The sequence below is a fragment of the Pteropus medius genome, unplaced genomic scaffold (assembly GCF_902729225.1).
Source record: "Pteropus medius unplaced genomic scaffold, Ma_sr-lr_union100, whole genome shotgun sequence".
NCBI lineage: Eukaryota > Metazoa > Chordata > Mammalia > Chiroptera > Pteropodidae > Pteropus > Pteropus medius.
The window spans coordinates 15,463,206-15,482,351 of NW_024349225.1; positions in this window are offsets into that span (position 1 = coordinate 15,463,206).

A 19,146-nucleotide genomic window follows, 5' to 3' on the forward strand; every position below is an offset into this window, starting at 1 on the left:
CCTGAGGATGGGAAGTGGGAAGATGAATGAGAACTCTCTGGAAGGAAACGAGAAAGTCCCGTGTGTGGGCGTCAGAACTTTGTGACGTTCCGCATGGCGAAGCTATCTGCCGTCCCTTGGAAATGGTTTTTGGTGCCTGGAACTTTCTGGTCTGGGACTGATCTTTCTCCATAGAGAATAATTCAATGCAACATAGGCTGTGTCTTGTCACTCGCCAAGGATGGTCCCCTATGGTCTGTCTCGCTCACCAGACCATGGATCCCACGGGTGGTAATCACGCCTCACACAGCGCCCGACACACGTGGACCTCGACGTTCATGAAACTCCAATGCTCTCTACGAAAGCATCGGTGTGTTTTCAAGTACAGGACACGCTCAGGGAGTTAGGTTCGCTACAGGTAAGGCAGGTAACTTGGAAACATCCCTTTATGCCCCGAAACTTTTCGCAATTTTCCTTAATGTCCTCGGATGGAATCACTGTCTCCTCTCTGCTCCCACGCACTTTATTTCTACGCTTGTCACTTTACTGGGTTACAGCGACTGCCTCGTACACAGGTTCAATCTACATGCTGACAGCTGTGCCCCAAACTGGGAGCCCCCTGCGCCTTTGTGTCCACACCCTTGTCATGGGGCCTGGCACAGAGTACATAAGGGCAGAGTATGGAAGGAAGGAAGGAAGGCAGGGAGGGAGGGAAGGAGGAAAGGAGGGGAGGGAGGAAGGAAGGAAGAAGGGAAGGAAGGACGGATCAGTGGAAGGAAGGGCAGAGCAGGCAGGTGGACGAAGGGGAGGAGCAAGGAGGGAGGGAGGAGTCATCTGAGAGGACTGGCGTGCGAACAGGATAGAGAAGACTTGCCACGCCAAGACCTAGAAAAGATGGAAATGCAGAGAAGCGGGACTGACATCTTTCCCTCGGGGACATTCGCTAGTTTCCGCGTATCTGAAAGGCTCCCGGCAGTAGGGGAACAAATGTGACAGAGAGGGCCCAATGAACCGTCATGCTTTTGTTCAGAACCCCCAAAACTTAGGACATGAAACACAGGTGGACCAGCTCTCGCAGTGACTACAGCTCAGCTTCCTATGGCCTTGACTCTGAAACTGGATCAAGGTGATCCTGACAGCTCCGGCCCCCCAGGTGCCTCAGAGAAGCAAATGGAAACCCTCGCTGGAGGCCGAGGGCAGAAATGAAGTCAGGTGGACGAAACCAACAGCTTGTCGCGAGCAGACCTGCGCGAGAGGAAGCCTTAACGTGCGCGTTTTCAGTAGAAGAGAAATCACCCCAGATGTCACAAGACAGACGTAGGAAGAAATGAAGGGAAACGAAGGGGAAAACGTGTGTGCGATGCTGGTGTGTACGCCAATCGTAAACGTGTCTCATGGAGTTGAAAACACACATAAGTTGAACTACACGACGGCAGCGGCGTGCGATCGCGGGGTACGGGGAGTAAGACCTGAGATCTTTGTATTTTCGGGCAGTTAGCAGTGGGCTGTAACAAGTCAGGGAGGAGCTCCGCCGTCTCCTGGGTACCCAACAAAAGAATATTAAGGGTGCATAACTTCAGAGCTGGTAGAAGAGGGACATGCATTTTGAGACTCAATCGAAAGGAGACACAGAGAAAAGGAACTTGGAGCAGGTGGGTCGACAAAACCCCAGAGAAAGATGGAGGCTTAAATCCAAATGCATCGACGATTCTATTACGTGTAAGTAGACTCGATGATCTGATTGGAAGACGAGGCCATCAAACTAGATACAAAAACGTGCTCGTATACAGGACGCATGTAGAACACAAGGACACAGAGGGGTTGACGGTAAAATGGAGGCATGCCACACGCCTGCCAGCTCCAAGGAAGCTGGCGAGTTCTGCCGTAGAGCGTACGACAAGGCATGGCCGGAGACTAAGGACACCGCGCTACGATCAAAGGCTTCAATCGCCAGGAAGACCTAACACCCGAACGCTTGTATGTGCTTAACGATTCAGTCCCAGAATAAAGCGAAAACCGACTGACCTAAGAGAACGGACATCCATAAACTCAGCAGGAGACGTAACTACGCCTCTCTTGCACATGATGGGACAGACGGTAGCCGGTAAGGGCGTAGAAAATCTGACCAACGCATGTAGTAAACCTAAGCTACCCGACGTGTTCAGCACACTGCACCCCGCAGCTGTAAATTACACATCCTCTGCGGGCGCACTCAGGACACTGACAAAATCGACCACGTGCTGAGCCACAGAGCTTGTCTCGACCCACTGAAAAGGACAGACCGCAGACCAAGCATCTAACCACGATGCAATCGAGCCGGGTGTCAGGGACAAAGAGAGGACGCGAAGTCCCCCTACGTTTAGACATCAAGAACTGTCCCATCTCAATAACGAAGGGAGGAGTCGCGATGAAACCAAAATAGAGTTCAAATGAGAGTAAAAATACCGCCAGTTACAACTTCCACGATTCAGCCGAACCAACGAAGTGTTGGAGGAGAAACGGAGAATCCGCACATCACCGACCGCGCGGTGCCAGCTTCTCCCTGCACAGGCCCCTTCCGGATGGCCCCCCGAGCCGGACCCCAGGCTGCTGGCTGGACCGGGCCACCTGGGGCTGGGCCGGCCGACTCTGGATCCCACCCTTTCCCCTTGCTGGTGGCTTCTCGGGCCACTTCCTGAGGACAGACGCAGGGGCCAGTGCCTCCCGGTCGTGCGAGTCAAGCAGCCCGCGACCCCCCTCCCGCTGACGACCACCCTGTCTGGGTACGGAGCTCCGGGTGGCCTCGTGCCCCCGGGACCTGCAGACGCCCAGCGAGGCTGCTGGGAGCTGGGGCTGGGCTGGTCCTCGTGTCCCTGTGGCTGTCCTGTGTTTGTTGGCCTATCTTCCCTTTGGAAGCTTTTGGGGGCACCCCTGAGCTTCGGGGTCCACAACGAGACATCGCGTTTTGCACCGACCGTGTTGGAACGCGGCAGTCTCCGTCCACGTGGGGGCCTCGCTCTGTGACTCTTGGAATTCGCTCTGTTCTTCCTTGGACGACGTTCTCGCCTCTGTTTGTCTGCTGCTTTCTGGAGGAGGCCGCTGGGGCGATGCCGAACTTCCCACATGCATCTGGGGTGCTGTCCGTTTCTTTGATGATAACTCCCAGGTTTTGTCTTTGTCTGCGGTTTGCCCGCAGGAGGGCATGCGTTCTTGACACTGGGCGCTCAGCGTGGCGGGGGAGGCTGACTGTTCCCACGCTGCTCCAGTGACTTCCTCTCTTCAGAGCCCCCAGTTCCCCGCTCTGTCGTGCCTGACGCCCTTGCCCTGCGTCTGCCGGCAGCCGAGTCCCCTGTGCTATAACCCTCTCCCCTTGAATTCAGCGCACACCGGCCTCCTACCTTTTCCCCATCTTCCAGAGAGTGCTGAAATCTCTCGTTCTCTTTGTTGTAGAGATTTCGGCTTTTTGTGTGATTTCACTATTATCTAAGTGGTCTTGGGGGAGGCGACAGCTATGTCCTCCATCTCCTGTCTCTGCTTCTTCGTCCTTACCTGCTGACCCACGATAGGGCAGGAAACACGATCCTCTCCTCTACCTTCAGTGCCTAATGCAAGCGTCACTCCTTAGACGCGGACAGAGTGGGGCAGAACTGCCTGCTGGCACCGCACACGGTGACCGCCACGTCCTGAAAGACACTAGAAAGATACGCCTGGGAAAACCGGAGTCTCCGGGCTAAAGCGGGCATGAAATTTCTGACAAATTCTCTGTCTTGATGAGCACCACGTGAGTGAGTGTTAAAAATTTGAGCTTTAGGGCTACTCTGCTGACTCTACAGCACCTGACACAGTGTGCTCTACAGACAAAAACCCTCTCAGTTTGTTGTTTTCTTTCCTTTCCTTCTTCTTCCTTCCTCTTCCTTCCTTCCTTCCTTCCTTCCTTCTCCCTTCCTTCCTTCTTTCCTTCCTCTTCTTCCTTCCTTCCTTCCTTCCTTCCTTCCTTCCTTCTTCCTTTCCTTCCTCCTCCTCCCTCCCTTCCTTCCCTTTCTTTTTTATGGTAAGTGAAGCTAGAAGAACTGTCACCTATCCCAGTCCTGAGGATATCAGACATTTTCCACATTGGAAGTGGGAACGGCTTCTTCTCCGAGTGACTCGCCACCAAGAATCGTCCCAGATGCTGCTGCTTCTGCTTTATGTGAGCTGATAAAGCCTCAGGTTCTAATCAATGAGTCAGGAGGCTTTCCTTCTTAGGAATGATTTACAGTCTGGCTGATGAAGCGTTTAGCCCGCAGAGGACTGCTTTTCTGGGTTTCTACAAGGAAGCAGCCGTTTGGCTCCTGGTAGAAACACAGCTCGCTTCTCCCCCTGTGTCCGAGCTGACCCAGGACCCAGGAGAACGCAGAGGAGACAGCCGGACCGGGCCGTCAGGCTGGCAGTGGGGGCCGCACTGTGGGAGGAGGGAGGGGGCGGACCTTTGAGTTAACAAACGCGCAGCGAGAACACAAGTGAAGGGTCGGAACCTGCACCTCCGGCTGCCGGTGTCCCTCATCCGGTATCTTTAACGACTCCCAGCGTAGGTGGTCCACGGCAGAGCGGGCGAGCAGGGGCTTCGGGGTCACGAGGGTTCCCCAACTCCGTGGTCTTGGGGAAGTCTCGTGACCCCTCGAGCTTTGCTGTCCTTACATGGATGATCGTCGGAGGAAATGAAATGAGTGTGAGTGTTAAGAGCCCGTCCCGTGGCCAGCGCAGGGAGCTGCTCGGCAGACGCCAGGTCCACCCCACCCCTCCCCGTGGGGAGCCAGCCCACGGGTGGCCGCAGCCTCTGCCCATGGCAGGAGCCGTCATTGCTGGCACATTGGACGCCCCTTCTCCGTTAAACAGACCGGGCGGCCCAAACAACAGACGTTTATTTCTCATGGTTCTGGAGGCTGCACATCCGAGACCGAGGTACCGACCAGTGCGGTTCCTGGTGAGGACACTCGTCGTCATTTGCAGAAGGCCACCTTCTCCCTGTCCCTCCCCTCCTTCCTCTCCCTCTCTTGCTTGCTCTCGCTCTTCTTATAAAGTCACTTATCCCACGTCAAGGGGCCCACCCTATGACTTTATATGATCCTGATTACTTCTCGAAGGCCCCACCCCCGAAGGCCATTGCATCAGGGGTTAGGGCCTCAGCACACGCATCTGGTGGGGGGACACGATCCAGTCCACAGCAATAACCTAACGCCGATACCTTTACCAAAGCCTCGCCTGGTCCCAGGACCGCCCTCCCCTCTGTTACTGGACACCCACGAATATTCTGAAGGAAAAGCGATAGAGTCTGCCATTCGCCCTCATCCCTCCTCCTTTAACTCCTAAATGCTTGGTCACGTGATAACTGCATTTACCGAGAATTCGCCACGTGCCAGGCACTGTTCCAAGTTAACTCATGGGTGCGATTCATCCGCACAACACCCCGAGGTTGGTACCGTTAATGGTCACATTCAAAGGATGAGAAAGTGGAGGCACAGAAAATTAAGTCGCTGGCCCAGGCTCTGGATCCGAAAGGCCCAGAGTTCGGACACGGCCGCCTGACCCAGGAGTCCGCACCCTTACGCGTTACGCCATGTGTCTCAGCGTGTCCGATGCTCCCAGCCTCTGTGCCTTTGCCCAGGCTGTGCCCTGCGCCTGAAGTCCCCTTCCTGCCCGTTCCACCGTCCAGCAAGCTGCTCCTCGCCTCCAAGACCGTGAAGTCTTTCCCTGCCTCACTGGAGAGGCTGACACGGGCTCCGCTTGCTGTCCCCAGAGCATGCAACACAGCACAGCACGCGGGCGTGTCTCTCCTGCACTGCTGTGACTGTAGTTCACGTGTCTGTCCCCCCCAGACCAGACGGGGCTCGGAACCCACCCAGCAGCAGGTCTATACAATCTTCATCTTTGTAACCGCAAAACCACACACGTGGGGGTGAGCACACCGATGCCATTCAAAAACTTATCACTGGGATTAGGAAGCAGACCTTGCTAACAAACTGCTTGAACTCAGCAAACATAACCGCTCGGGTTCAAGACCTGATCTTGACAATGAAACAGCTGACGTCTAACTTTCCCACTGCGCATTTGCCTGGGATGAAATAGGACGTGCTGGGAGATGTCTCTGCCCCCCCTCCCCTGCTCCTGCGTCCTCCCAAGCTGCCCGCCTGTCTCGCCGGGTCCAATTCATCCCCCGAGGCGCTGCCAAAATGACCTACGCAAACAGACCCAGACAGGCCATTTCCTGCCATCCCTTCATCGTCCCCTCGTCCCCCTCCACCCCGAGGGTGACCATCCTCCTCTGTGGGGGGTTGGGGCCACCCCAGCACCCAGCCGCAGTGACGTGTTTTAAAGTAAACACCACCACACCCTAACATCGGGATGCAGGGCTGAGGGGAGATGCTGAAGCCATCTCACAGGCTCGAGGAGGAGAAATTTAAACTCATTGGTTTTCACGCTGCCCGAGTCCCATTCGGCTGGGAGCGAACGGATCAATCGCATCATCTATCACTTACTCAGCCTCGAAGCTGCCGGCCTGGGCACTCTCCCTGCGGAGCCGGCACAAGCCACGCCTTCGCCACTTCTCTCTGCACTGTCAGCAACGGTGTCGCCCCCTCCACAGTCCACTCCTGTCCTGTAGCCACATCCCCTGGCTCCTGGGGCCCTTCCCTCACACTACACCATGAAGCTTCTCGTGGGGTTGGGGCCCCTGTCTCCACACCAGGCTGAGTCTGAAGGGGACAACGCTCACTCATCATTTATCCCCAGGATCTGGCACAGAGCCAGAACCCAGTTAATTTTCAATTAATGATGTCACATCCTGGAGTGAAATTCCCAAGAGCCATGCTTAAGAATTAAACTTAAACTGCTCCTTCCATTCCAATCTGTGGGTGGGGTCCTGCCGGCCAGCAGCACTGGGGGCCCTCTCCAGCTCTTCTCTCTCCCTCCCTCCCTCAATCTCTCTCTCTCTCTCTCTCTCTCTCTGGCACAGTGCATGAGTTACGATACTTGACTGAAGACATCAAAAACTTTGATTCAAACTTTGATTAAAAAGTAGGAAACTTACTGTCACTAATACCTAGAAATCTAGAAAAAGTGTGAGTTTCAGGTAGGTGTAATCAGCAGCTCAGTGATGTCGAGGTGCTTTAATAGTTTGTTGAAATCTATAACCTTACTAATTTTTATGTGCTTCGATTATCCATTTCTTTTTGTAATTAAGTTCAGTTTTGCTTTATCTAGTTTGAAGCTGTATTGTTAGATGCAGCATTTCAGGATTGTTATGTGTTCTTGTAAGTTGCACCTTCTTTTATTCTGTAATGACCCCCAAGACTCTAATAGTTCGTTTTTGTTTCAATGTCAGTTTTGTCTGATGACAAAATTGCTATATCCGCTTTATGTCAGTGTTTGCCTACTATGCCTTTTCTATCCCTTTGCTTTGAAACTTTGGTGTCATTATTTTCAAGATGTGTATCTTATAAAAAGCGAAAACTCCATCTTTCAACATATGAGATCAATTCCTTCATATTAGTGTGGTTATTGATACTTGTAACCTGTTTTACAGTCTTATTTTGCACTTTTTACGTCCTGTGGAATTTTTGTTTTATTTTCTTTAGTTTGGATTCTGGAATTTTCCATGTTGATCAATTTTTCCTTCTATTTATTTAAGAATTAAAGTTCCACAACTCATATTATGAGGCTAATCCAACTTTATTACCTAAAGTAAAATATAGCAAATTGAATCAAGGAATGTAGAAAGAAAATAAATCTTATGATTAAATAGAATTTATCTGGGGACATAGGATTGTTTAACATTTAGAAACTCTAAGTATGTAATTCTTTATTGGAATGGATTCTATCAATATTTTAAATAGAAACAAAAATATTTTATGAAATTCACAGAATTTTTAATCGTAAAAGATTCTCAGCAAATTAAGATTAGAAACAGAAGGTACTTGTCTCTTTTTTTTTAAACAACATAGAGAGTATCTGCCAAAACTTCACAGTAGACACAACTCTAAGTTGTGAAATCCTAGAAGCTCTCTCATTAGAGTCAGGAATGAGACACAAATCCACGTTTTGCCACAAATATAAGTAGTTGAGGTCTTAGTGCAATAGGGCAAGGAAAGAGAGAGAGAAGGATTTGGAAAGAAAAAAAGTGTGATTATTTACTCATGACACAATATTCTACTCATAAAACCCAGAGAAGAGAGAATAATAAGAGAGGTTAGCACGGTTTATAGATAGTTTTTAAATGGTTATCTTTAAAGCATCCCTATGTTCAAAATAATTAATGCAAAAAAGTTTAAAATGACATGATCCTTAGGAGAAAAGCATCAGCAAGATATTTCGGATACAATTATAAAGCCCAATTTGATGGCCGAAGAGAGGGCTGAAATCAATCGAATGATATTTCATATTAGTGTGTGGCAACACATTAAAGATAACTAAATCTCCCCCAAATTCATCTATGTATGGAATGCAGTCCCAATCAAAATTCCCACAATTTTTGGCAAAACTTGATAAGTTAATGCAAATATTTATATGGAGAAGTAAAGGATCGAACACAGCTAGGGCAGTTTTGAAGAAGAAAAATAAGGCGGGAACTCAGGCAGTCAGTTGATCTGTTATTATTACACCATGAAAATTTAAATAATGTGGCAGGCATGGAGTCGCCTACCCAGGATTTATCCCCACCTTGTTCCTCTTTAACCCAATCCCAACTCTGTTTGGGGTGGCAGTGTGAACGGTTAAAATGACTTGACTTCTCAGACTCTCTTGCAGCTATGTGTCCACGTGACTCGGGTCTAATCAGAGATGCGAGCCACGGAGCGGAAAAGCCGCACATCTCCCAGAAGTAAAGGGCTGACCTGGAGATGCATGTCTCTCCCTCTGCCTTCCTAGTCTTTCTTCCTCCACAGACTGAAGACGTGTACGTAAAAGTACCGTAGTCACCTGACGACCGTGAGGAACACAGACAGAGGGCGAGACTGGAGCGGCAGGAGGAGGAAGCCGGACTGTTTTCTTTCCTTCCGCCTTTTCGCTCCCTTTCCTGCTGCCCTATTTTCTTCTTCTCGCCGCGTTCGCTTCCTCTGTCACTCTTCTCTTTTCCTACCTCCCATTTCGCTTCTCTTTTCTTGCTTTTTTCGGTTGTTATTTCTCCTTTCTTATTTTGTGCTCCGTCCCTTTCTCTGCCTGGCCTTCGTTCACCTCCCTTTTCCGCGTGTCTTTTCTCCACCCGCTTCCCGCGTCCCCGCCGCCCGTTTTCCTGCGTCCCGTCGTACTTCCCTGTTCCGCTCACCAATTCTCGCTCCAATTTCTTGCTGCCCCTTTCTGATTCCCAAATTTTCATCCCTTTTATCGAGCCTAGTTTTCTCCCAACTTTATCGACATATAATTGATAAAATGTTGTGTAAGTTTAAGGTGCACAATGTGTGTTTTGACACACTTAGATATTGCAAACTGTTACCACCATAATCGATAACTAACGCCACCCTCGTGTCACATAATTCCCTTTTTTGTAGTGACAACATTCGAGGTCTACTTTCTTAGCAGCTCTGAAGTACATAATACGGTACCGTAACTATACCACATGCTGTGCACTGGCCCCCAGAACTCATGTAACTAATAGCCGGACGTTTCCACCGCGTGGCCAGCACCTCCCCTTGCTCCTCACCCCCAACCTCTGGTAGCCGCCATTCTACTCTCTGTATCTATGAGTTTGGTGCCTTCAGATGCCACGCGTACGCGGCAGGCCACCTAATTTAAATGTATCAACAGCTCTGTACAGCAGGGTCCATTTTTATCCTCACCTTCCAGATGGGGGCTGGAGCCCTAACCCAAACGAGTGCTTCTGACCGATGACCTGATTCCAGACGTGCACGTGTGTTTATTTCCAATAGGGCCTCACAGGCCCAAGTGATGGTTCCCAAAGAGAGTCACGGAATGCCAGCCCCGGGATGGACCTCGGCGTTTGCCCAGTGTGACCATCTGGTCTTGTAGTTGAAGGACTCAAATGCCAGGGGTGTGACGTGACGTGCCCAAGATGATGCCGCAGGTAAGAAGCAGAGGCGAGGCTTGACCTGCGCCCTGGCTGCCGGGGGTGGGCTGACCGCTGGCAATCCCACGCGAAGGCGCTGCCCATTCTCCCCCACACGAGTGGCGTCTCTAGGTCCTTTATCCGGTGGACGTGGATCCGGCGTCTCAGGTCCAGAGGCTGCGACACGCCCCATCCGGGGTGAGCTAGGTGGCCCCATGTCCCCACCCCCTTCCCGGGCCTGGACTCCTGACCCCAGGCTGCACTATCCTGCGTTCACCTGTAACCACAGCTTCTCCATGGCCAAGAGGAACCGTTAGAATGCCGCTCGCGGTGCCGAGGAGTGGACGGTCGCACAGATGGAGGCGCAGGCGGTCCACGTAGGACAGCTGCCTTGACCGAGACCGAAGCACCTTCCGTGCAGCTGAGCACTGAGGAATGGCCCGTCACTGTCCTGCAACGCCAGGCACTACACCTGCCCAGAAGAGCCCTCGCCTTCCTCCTGACCCTGGGAGGAGGCCCACAGTGCTGGCGGCTGCGGAGTACCCTGCCAGGACCCTGGACAGCTCCCACGGTCCACCCCTCTCAGACTTCCAGCCCAGACACGGGCCGCCTCTCAGGGTCTAAGCCAGCCACATCACCGACACGGACAGACGGACAGACTTAAAATACGGGGCCACCTAACCCATGGCAGGCGGGGCATTCCGCAGACTCCAATCTCTCCCAACATGGCTCGCACATCCCACGGGCTGCCCCATTTACCACCTACGACAAGGTGTTCATTAGCAGCAGAGCAGTAAATGGCGAGCATCTGAAAACGGACTATAAAGCCCTGTGACTCCCTGTGCACAGCAGCCAGTGCATGGGGACACGCCTCCCCCACGCCCCTTCCCCATGCCCTCCACCTCACCCCCCGGCTCCGGAAGGGGCCCCATGGGCCCCGTGGAGGCTTCTTCATAGACTCGCCCACTCTGTCCCCTCCTCACTCAGTCTGAAGGGCCCCTCCGGTGTGTCACATGCTGCTCGGTGTTGGTGACGATCTTCTAGAAGGGTTGCCTGGCATGACCTCGTGCCTGTCAGCCAGGGAGGGGGGTCCGGCCACAGTTAGAGACGGGTCCACTGAACTTCAGCCCCGTCTTCACGGCAGAGGCCGCAGCATCATGGTGCTTCTGGCTGCTTCCAGTCACCCAGGCTGCTCGAGGCACAGAGTGGCAATGCCCCTCACGTCCCAAGTGTCATACCCCTGCCTCGTGCATCCCACCCCCACTGCGGACCCACCGACCCCACTGAGCTCCCAGGCACACGCACTGGCTGGACCACGAGGCTCCACTGCAGGCAGGCAGGAGGGTGCCGCTGGCTCAGGCCACCACCACCTATGTCCTGGGCTCTGGGGTCCCCAGGAGCCGCCTAGGTAAAACATCCCAAGTACAAAGGCGCTAAGGCCCCACAGGGAGGACCGTGACCAGTCAGAGCAGGATGATAAGAAGGAGTCGGCAGGAACGTGCTTCCCCTCCCTCCTCCCACCGGCCCCGCTGCTTCTGTTCAGGGAGCCCCGGCTGACGGCCGCGGCCACGCTTCAGCGAGACTGCGGGAGTCTGGTAAGACGCCCCTGGTGCCGGCTTTACCTTCTTCCCCGGTCATCTCCACTTCCCCCCACCCTGGCTCCCCTGGGGTCGCCCTGCTGTGCCCCTTTACAGCGTGAGCTTGTGAGTTTTGCCTCAGGCTCTGCTTTCTAAGAAATTCAGGCCGAGGCACTTCTCAACCATAAATGACCAAAAATAACCTCCTCCAAACCTTCAAGTCACCCCGCTCAGCCAGTCCCCCCAAAGCCTGCTTCAGACTGTGCCTCAGAGCCAGCTCCCTGCTCCTCGCATTAGGCGACGGACAGAGTTTTTGAGTTTGCTACTTGGTCATTTTTGGTGACATTGCTCCTGTTTATTCTGTATGTGTTTCAATTTTTCTATAATAAGTTTTGGTAAAAGCTCGCTGGTAACTCTGATAAATCACGACCACTTCGCCTCGTACAAGCTTTCAAAATCGCTGGTTTAAACGCGTTCTGATTTCTCTTTTCTGGTTGCAGCGGCTGTCACTCACTGCCTCCCTGTGGCTGTCACGTGTTAATGAACCCAAGGACCCGCCTCAGTGTCCCCCAAGTCTCCGGGTGCCTCTGGTGACCCTCCTGTCAGCCAGTCCTGTGGGTTCAGCCACAGCCCCCAGGGACCCTGAAGTGCTGAGGCGTCACACAGTGCATGGGCCACGACTCATTGACATGTCGGTTCCCCTCGTCCCAGCTCTGAGCCTCCCTCCTGAGCATGGCAACTGCCCTCTTCTCTACGACAAGCAGCTGCAGAGGAAAACGAGGAAACCCAGATAGGTACATCTGCAACCCCAAAACTATCCGTGGCCAAGCAAGGTTTGTTTCGAATCAAGGTGGCTGTAAGTTACTCCCACGCCCCAGGGTCTCTGCTGGGCCCTTGGCCATTAGGCGGCAAATGGGTGGGTCTTTTCCCTCTGGAAAGGCGGGGCGGGCTTCCAGGGCCACATTCTGCTGAGCGGCTCGGTGCACTTGACTCCGACTCCCTCTCTTTTGTTTAACCATTTTAGGGCAGTTTCTGGCCACCTAGAGGGAACTCCGAGTAACAAACAGATCTCTGCATAATTGTTTTTCCTAAACCAGATGCAGGTAGCACCTGGCAGCTGAGTTATGTCGTTTTAAGCTACTAAGTTACAGCAGCAACAGAAAACTTATCCGCTGAGTTTGCACGACATTTGTGTTTAAACAGAGACCTTTACTACCTTAACTCAGTGGAGTTTCTACAAACAGAACAAATGTGAAACCTGGCAGGCCAGGAGGGGAGATGCGTGTGCGTGCATGTGTGCGTGTGTGCGTGCGTGTGTCCGGTGGGGTGAGAGGGAGAGTGTTGTGAGGAGTAGCTGTGGGAATACTTGAAAATCCTTCAAAATGGCAACAAAATTCATCAGACTGGAGAGAATTCCCCAGATGACAAGGAGACCCGACCGGAGGGAGCAGAGCACGCAAGCCCTCACCGCCTTCTTTCGGGAGCCGGGCACAGTCTGCCCCAGGAGCTGCTGTCAACCCCGCTAACTGGGGTGCTAACTGGGGTGCTAACTGGGGTGCTGTCGTGACCAGACCTGGCGTAAAAGGAAACCCGCTGAGCCGCCGGCTGCTCGTTAGGGAAGGGCACGCCTGTCTCCCCCACCGATAGCAGGAGGTGGCACTGCCCCCCGGTCCCAGCTGTTTCATCGCCTGGCCAGGGAGACTCCAATAGGAGACGCTGGACACCCCGTCACCACCACCCAGGCCAGGCCAGAACCGTAAACACACCCCTCCTGCCTGGAGACAGCACCCTGACCGGGGACCCCACGGTCAGGCTCTGGCGTGGAGACGTGGCCCCAGGCCTGGGGGCTTCCTGGGACTGGGGTGTTCGTGGGCATAGTCACAGGTGCATGGACCGTCCGGTCTGCCAGGGTCGGGGTGCTGCCTGACCTCGGCCTGGTCCGTGCTGTCTCCCGGCAGGCCCCTTGGTGGCTCCCGGAGGACGGGGCAGCTCTGGAAACGAGTGTAGAAGCTGCCGCGCCTGGTCCGGGGCCTCCGCTCATGACACGGACACGCCAGGCTGCAAGTCAGTGAGGCTCCCCGCCCCGCCCTTGGGCAAACGTGATCTCATGACAAGCGTGTCCTTTTGGACAGAGCAGTCAATAGCCCTGGGCAGTGTCCTTGAGGTTTTTAGTGTGACTAAATTGTGACTAAAACTCCACAGTCGTGGCAAAAAAGTTGTTTGTCAACTGGATGAGAAGACTCATCCCCCAACGGCCCCTCCACCAGGCCCCGGCCTGTGTTCTCAGCACATGCTTGCTGAGAGGGTAATGAGCTGGGGTCCCTCTGAAGCCCCGAGGAGCACGAGCCCCGGCCACCGGCCCCCACACCCCGGCTCACATTTCTGCCCTCAATACGGGCCTCCGCGGTCCAGGTCTTGGCAACTACTCTCCTCTTGGCAGATCTTACTCTCCGTGTCCTTTCGCTGAGGACAAGACCAACCCCCCACGTGCTCAGGCAGCACGCGTGAAGGCCCGGCCCTCCCTGCGGCCGGAGGCGGTGGCGTCCCCCACACGCGCTGTGAGTCAGGGAGGCTTGGGCTGAGCCAGCGCCGGAACGAGGACACGTGATGCTTCCAAGGGGTCTGAGCTGGAGAGGTCAGCCACCAAGGCCTTTAAAATGAGGGAGTGAACGACGCAGTCACAAATGGGGGTGTTACAGGCCATGCCAGGAGGCCAAGGAAACAATCGTCTGGGTGAGCAGGACCTCGAGACAGGCGTGGCGGGGAGCGGGGCACTAAGGAGAGCCAGGTCAGGAGGCTGGGAGGCGGGACTCGGTCCCTGAGCTGCAGGACACAGGACACGGAACGGGCGGCAGCGGGTGGCGGGTTATGGTTTGCAATCAGAAAACCCCGGCCCAAACGCCGGCTCAAACCCCGGCCCAAACGCCGGCCTCTGCAGGCACTGATGACTCGACGTGACAGACGCGCCTCTCCTGAGCCTCAGCTGCTGTTACGGAAAGTAGATGACACGACCCCCCCCCATCTCCTAGGAGTCAAGCAACGTTTCAAAGAAAACGCCCTCGGTGGGTGACAGGCCCACGGCAGAGGCTGCCGGAGAAAAGGTGGGTGCAGGACCCATGGGAGAGTTCATCGCGCCCCCTGGTGGGGGGTTGAAGCCAAGCACCCTGACAGGGGACAGCTGAGGTGCCAGGAAGCACGTGGGGGTCGACCCCGGACCTGATGACTGAGACTGCGGGTGACACTGAACCCTGCGCACACCACACTCCTGCATTCACACACATGCACACCCATGCGCGCGCACACTCACACACACACGCATACACGCGCACACACATGCACGCACACGCACACATATTCACACGCACGCACGCTCACGCACACGCACGGGACAGCGCAGGTCACAGTCGGCCCGTAGGGGGCTGACGACACGACTAAGGACACCACAGAGCGACTGTAACGACGGGCTGTGACCCGCCACGCGCGCGCGGTTCCGTCTCACGCACCTCGCTGGGCCCACTCACCCTTCTCCCTGCGACGCCGCCACGTGACACGGGCGAGGGACGCGGGCCTGGGGACGGCGTCGGGCGGCAGCTGGCCCGGCGACAGCCGACGCGCAGCCCCGGCTTCGCGCCCACGTCCAGCCCACGTCCAGCTGGCGCCCGGGGGCCGCGGCGAGGCGAGGTCGGGCGAGGTCGGGCGGCGGCGGCGGCGGCGGCGGCGGCCCCGCGGGCGCTCGCGGAGGGAGGACTCACTTCCGGGCGCGCGGAGCGGGGCCTCGCGAGATTTCAGCGCGCGAGGGCCACGGAAAGCTTGTCAATGGTTTATTACTGGAATTTCCCATTTACTGTTTTCAGACTGCGGTTGACCTCAAGTACCTGAAACTGAGGAAAGCAAAAAGGGGGACTGCAAGATGTCACACACGCACGTGCACACACAAGTATCCCCCGCAAAATTTCTGCATGGAAATCTCACTCCAACTGACGTTTTTAAAACACAGGTTGTGATCAAACTGATAAACAGATTGCATTAAAATTAGGCTCTGGTAAGAACCTCACGGGCTGTTCTGTGGTGCACCGGGGCCACAGGCACGGTGACACCTCTCCAGGCCACCCTCTTCTCCCCTCGTCCCATGGGCGTGGCTGGGTTCTGGAAGTCCTCCAGCTGCTGGAGTGAGTGGAGTGGGGGCCCCCACTAGCCAGCCGGTTCCTTGATCACATTGTTCTGGAAAAGCGACAGTGGCTTTTCTTCTCGGGGGTTTGTTTCAAGGCTTAGGGCAACGTCAGGCTCCACTACGCAGCTCACTCCACACTCCATTCCCCCTTCCTCGGGGCCGCACCCAGGCGAGGCAGACCCCTGCCCGGGCCTGAGACAGGTGCTCCTGCTCCAGGAGACGCTCCTGGAGCCAGGCTGTGTCACGCTGACAGGTGTCAGCCACGCCCAGCACCTCGGTGACACGGCTGTCTCCCCGGCTCTGGGCTTCGCGGGAGCCAGCCTGGTGCACAGCGACGCGTGTGCATCTCTTCTGGAAGAGACTACGCTCCTATCAATTCCTTCGATGCCCACGGTGGACCCGACCTGCCTGGGCCCAGGAGGGATCGTAGGGAAATTTATATAAACAATTATTTTAAAGCCTCACGAGTACACAGCCCTTACGAATTTTCACACACCTTCACCTTTATTATCTCGCTTACATGTGACGCAGCCCTGGGAGGTGGTGGGACAGGTGTTACCATCCGCGATCGAGAAACCGGAGCCGAGGGCGGTTCCTCCAGGCCCACGTGGTGGGTCGGGGGCAGAGCTGGGCCGGGAGGCCTGGAGCAGGAGGACCTGCGGGAGGAAGACGTGGGCGCCTGACGCAACCGCGTGGCCAGGTGGGCGAGGCTGACCGCGGGCGGCACAGGCCCCGCAGGCTTCCTGCCTGGGTCCCCGGGGAGGATGTCCACAGTCTCCCCTGAGACCCCCTCGGTCCAGGGCCCGCAGTCATTATCTTCGTGCACCTTCCACTCTCTCTGCCTGAGCACTGGGGTCCTCTGGCCACCACCGAGGTCCCTGAGGGCAGGGACCTGTCTCTGCCCAGACAGTGTTTCCTGCCTTGACCCTGTCCTCCAGCTGCTCCGAAGGTCACGAGGAAGCGCTGGACCAACTGTGGCTCCCTCCAGCCACCTAGTGGCCAGTTCTAGGAGAAACAGCCCACGGGCCAAGCACCGGGCACAGCCTGGCCGGGGCTGCATCCACCCTCTAGTCAGGAGCGACTCAGGTGCAGATTCGGCGACAATCTTTAGATGTCTCCGAGCATCTCATGCTAACGTGGTGCCTGCCTCCAAAACAGAAGCCAAATAAAGAAGCGGTGCTGGAGCCCGCGGAGACGCAGTGGGGCACGGTTCATGGTCCTGGCCTCACAGCCCAGATGTCCCCCACACGCCACAGACGTGGAGCGGTGGGCGTCGGAACTCCAAGTGACATTTGACCCTGTTGACAAAGCAGAACTTTTCTGGAGAAAAAAGTTGGGGAAAACCCATGGGACCTTTTTCTTTTTTCCCCCACTATCCTGGCTGAGATAACCGGGAAACCCTCTCGCTGCAAAACACCTAGAAATTCTAGAGAACAAACCAAAAAGTCCTGTTTAATGCATGGTTGAGCACATAAGAAAATAAAGTTTCGAAGGAGCCAAGAAAAGGAATTGAAACATAAGGATAAGACACTCAGATAATCAACAAGCAGATTTGTAATGTGATGAAATCGTTTTTTTTTTTCCAAGCTAAAAATATGGTCCATGAAATTAAAAACTTGATGGATTTGTTTTGGACAGGCAGACTAAACATGGCTGAAGAGACTATAAGTGAAACTTTGCAAAAAGGTAGCCTTGAAAAGTCCAAAAGATGAAAAGTAAAATACGAAGAAGAGACATAGAGAAAAGGGTCTTACACACAGGACCTTCAGACCTAGGCGGGGAGAGAACAGAAGGATGAAGAGTCGTCAGCAGAAAGAAGAGCTTTGAATTTTCCAGAATGCAAGAAACACATAGCCCGGGGCCGATCAGGAAACACAAGTAGAATGATTAAAAACCAATACACATCCTCGACACTTCGTGGCAATCGGCAGAACATCAAGGACAAAGAGAAGTCTTTATATAAAAAACGTGATCAGTTAAAGCTTTCCAGAGCTCATAGACCGTTTGGGAGGTTAGAGATTTTTGTTAAGTGTGCATGTTGGTTTTAAAAGGTAAGTGCTAAAGTAAGAAAACTATCACCTGTAGAGACGATAAAAGTAGGCATAGAAATCTCGAAATCTCGTGGTTAGACATGGAGGCTGAAGCACAGTTTTATCCCTGCTTCCCCGAAACCGCTCTAAAAACAGTGTTAACACTGATGAGTGAGCTTAGCAAATCTGCAAGATAAGACCGGCGTATGGAAACCAATTGCATTTCTACACGCTACCAACAAACACTCAGAAACTGGAACTTTTTCAAATACTGTTTATAGTAGCATCAAAAAATAGGAACCACATAGGAACACATTCAAGGCAGGGAAGAGCCTTGAACAGCGCAGACGGTGTTTCTGGGAGAGAAGGGGTCCCAGGGCAGGGAACACCGCAGAGCTGAATGACTAAATGCCCAGGGCCCGGGGCTTCCACGCCCCGTGCGTCTGATTTACCTGCGCAGTCCCCTGGAACCGCAGAATCGAAATTCTCAGGAGTGGGTCCCAGCGGCATCTTTCGCTGGTCGCCCGGGCGACTACGCTGGCCAGCTTGGGGAGACGCTGCGGCAGGTGGCAGCAGCACAAAGAGGGTCGGCTCCCGCCGCCCCAGGCCGGGCCTCAGCCAAGATCCTCCCGGAGGAAACAGGAAAGAGGCCGCACCCGGAGTCAGACACCAGGCGGCATCGCACGGACAGCGGTCCCTGCCAGCCAAGCAAGGGCCGCTGGGCCCGCCCCCGGCTCCCCTGCTGCTGAGATCGGAACGCGCCGCTAGATGGCAGGCGCGCGCCACGGCCGCACCGCCCGCCGGTCCCGCGTCCCAGCGGCTACGCGGCGCCTCGCTTCCCCTCCGCCCCAGGCTGGAGCAGCTGCGTTCCCCGTGTACCAGGCAGGACGGTTTTCAGGACCCAGCCACGCTCCGGGAGTGTCCTGCCCGCTGGAAAAGCCCGACGTGAATGTTACCACTAGAGGTGGACATTTCAGTAACTGAAAAGGAAGTACAAGGTACTGACGGGGCGTCCTGAAGCTTGTCACTGGAATTATCTTGCCCGAGTCTGGGCTTTTCGGTGGACAACGCCACCAGGCAGGCCGGCGAGGCCGTGCTGGGCTTCGGGGGCCCCCACAGTCAGCACTCGGCAAACGCCGACCCGGAGCTCAGGCGGCGTTCGCTCTGGGCCACACGTCCTGGGCCTGCCGTCCAGGTCTAACAGATCCTCAGGGCAGAGGGAGACGTGTTTAGAGTGACCTCATGTCACGCTCGACTTCCTTCTCCCGCCCCGTCTCCTTCCTTTCGTGGAGAACGTGCCTGGGTTTCGTCCCAAGCCGACGCACGTGGCTGTTCTGTGTTTAGTCCATAGTTTAGTTAAAAAACGTCTGTGCA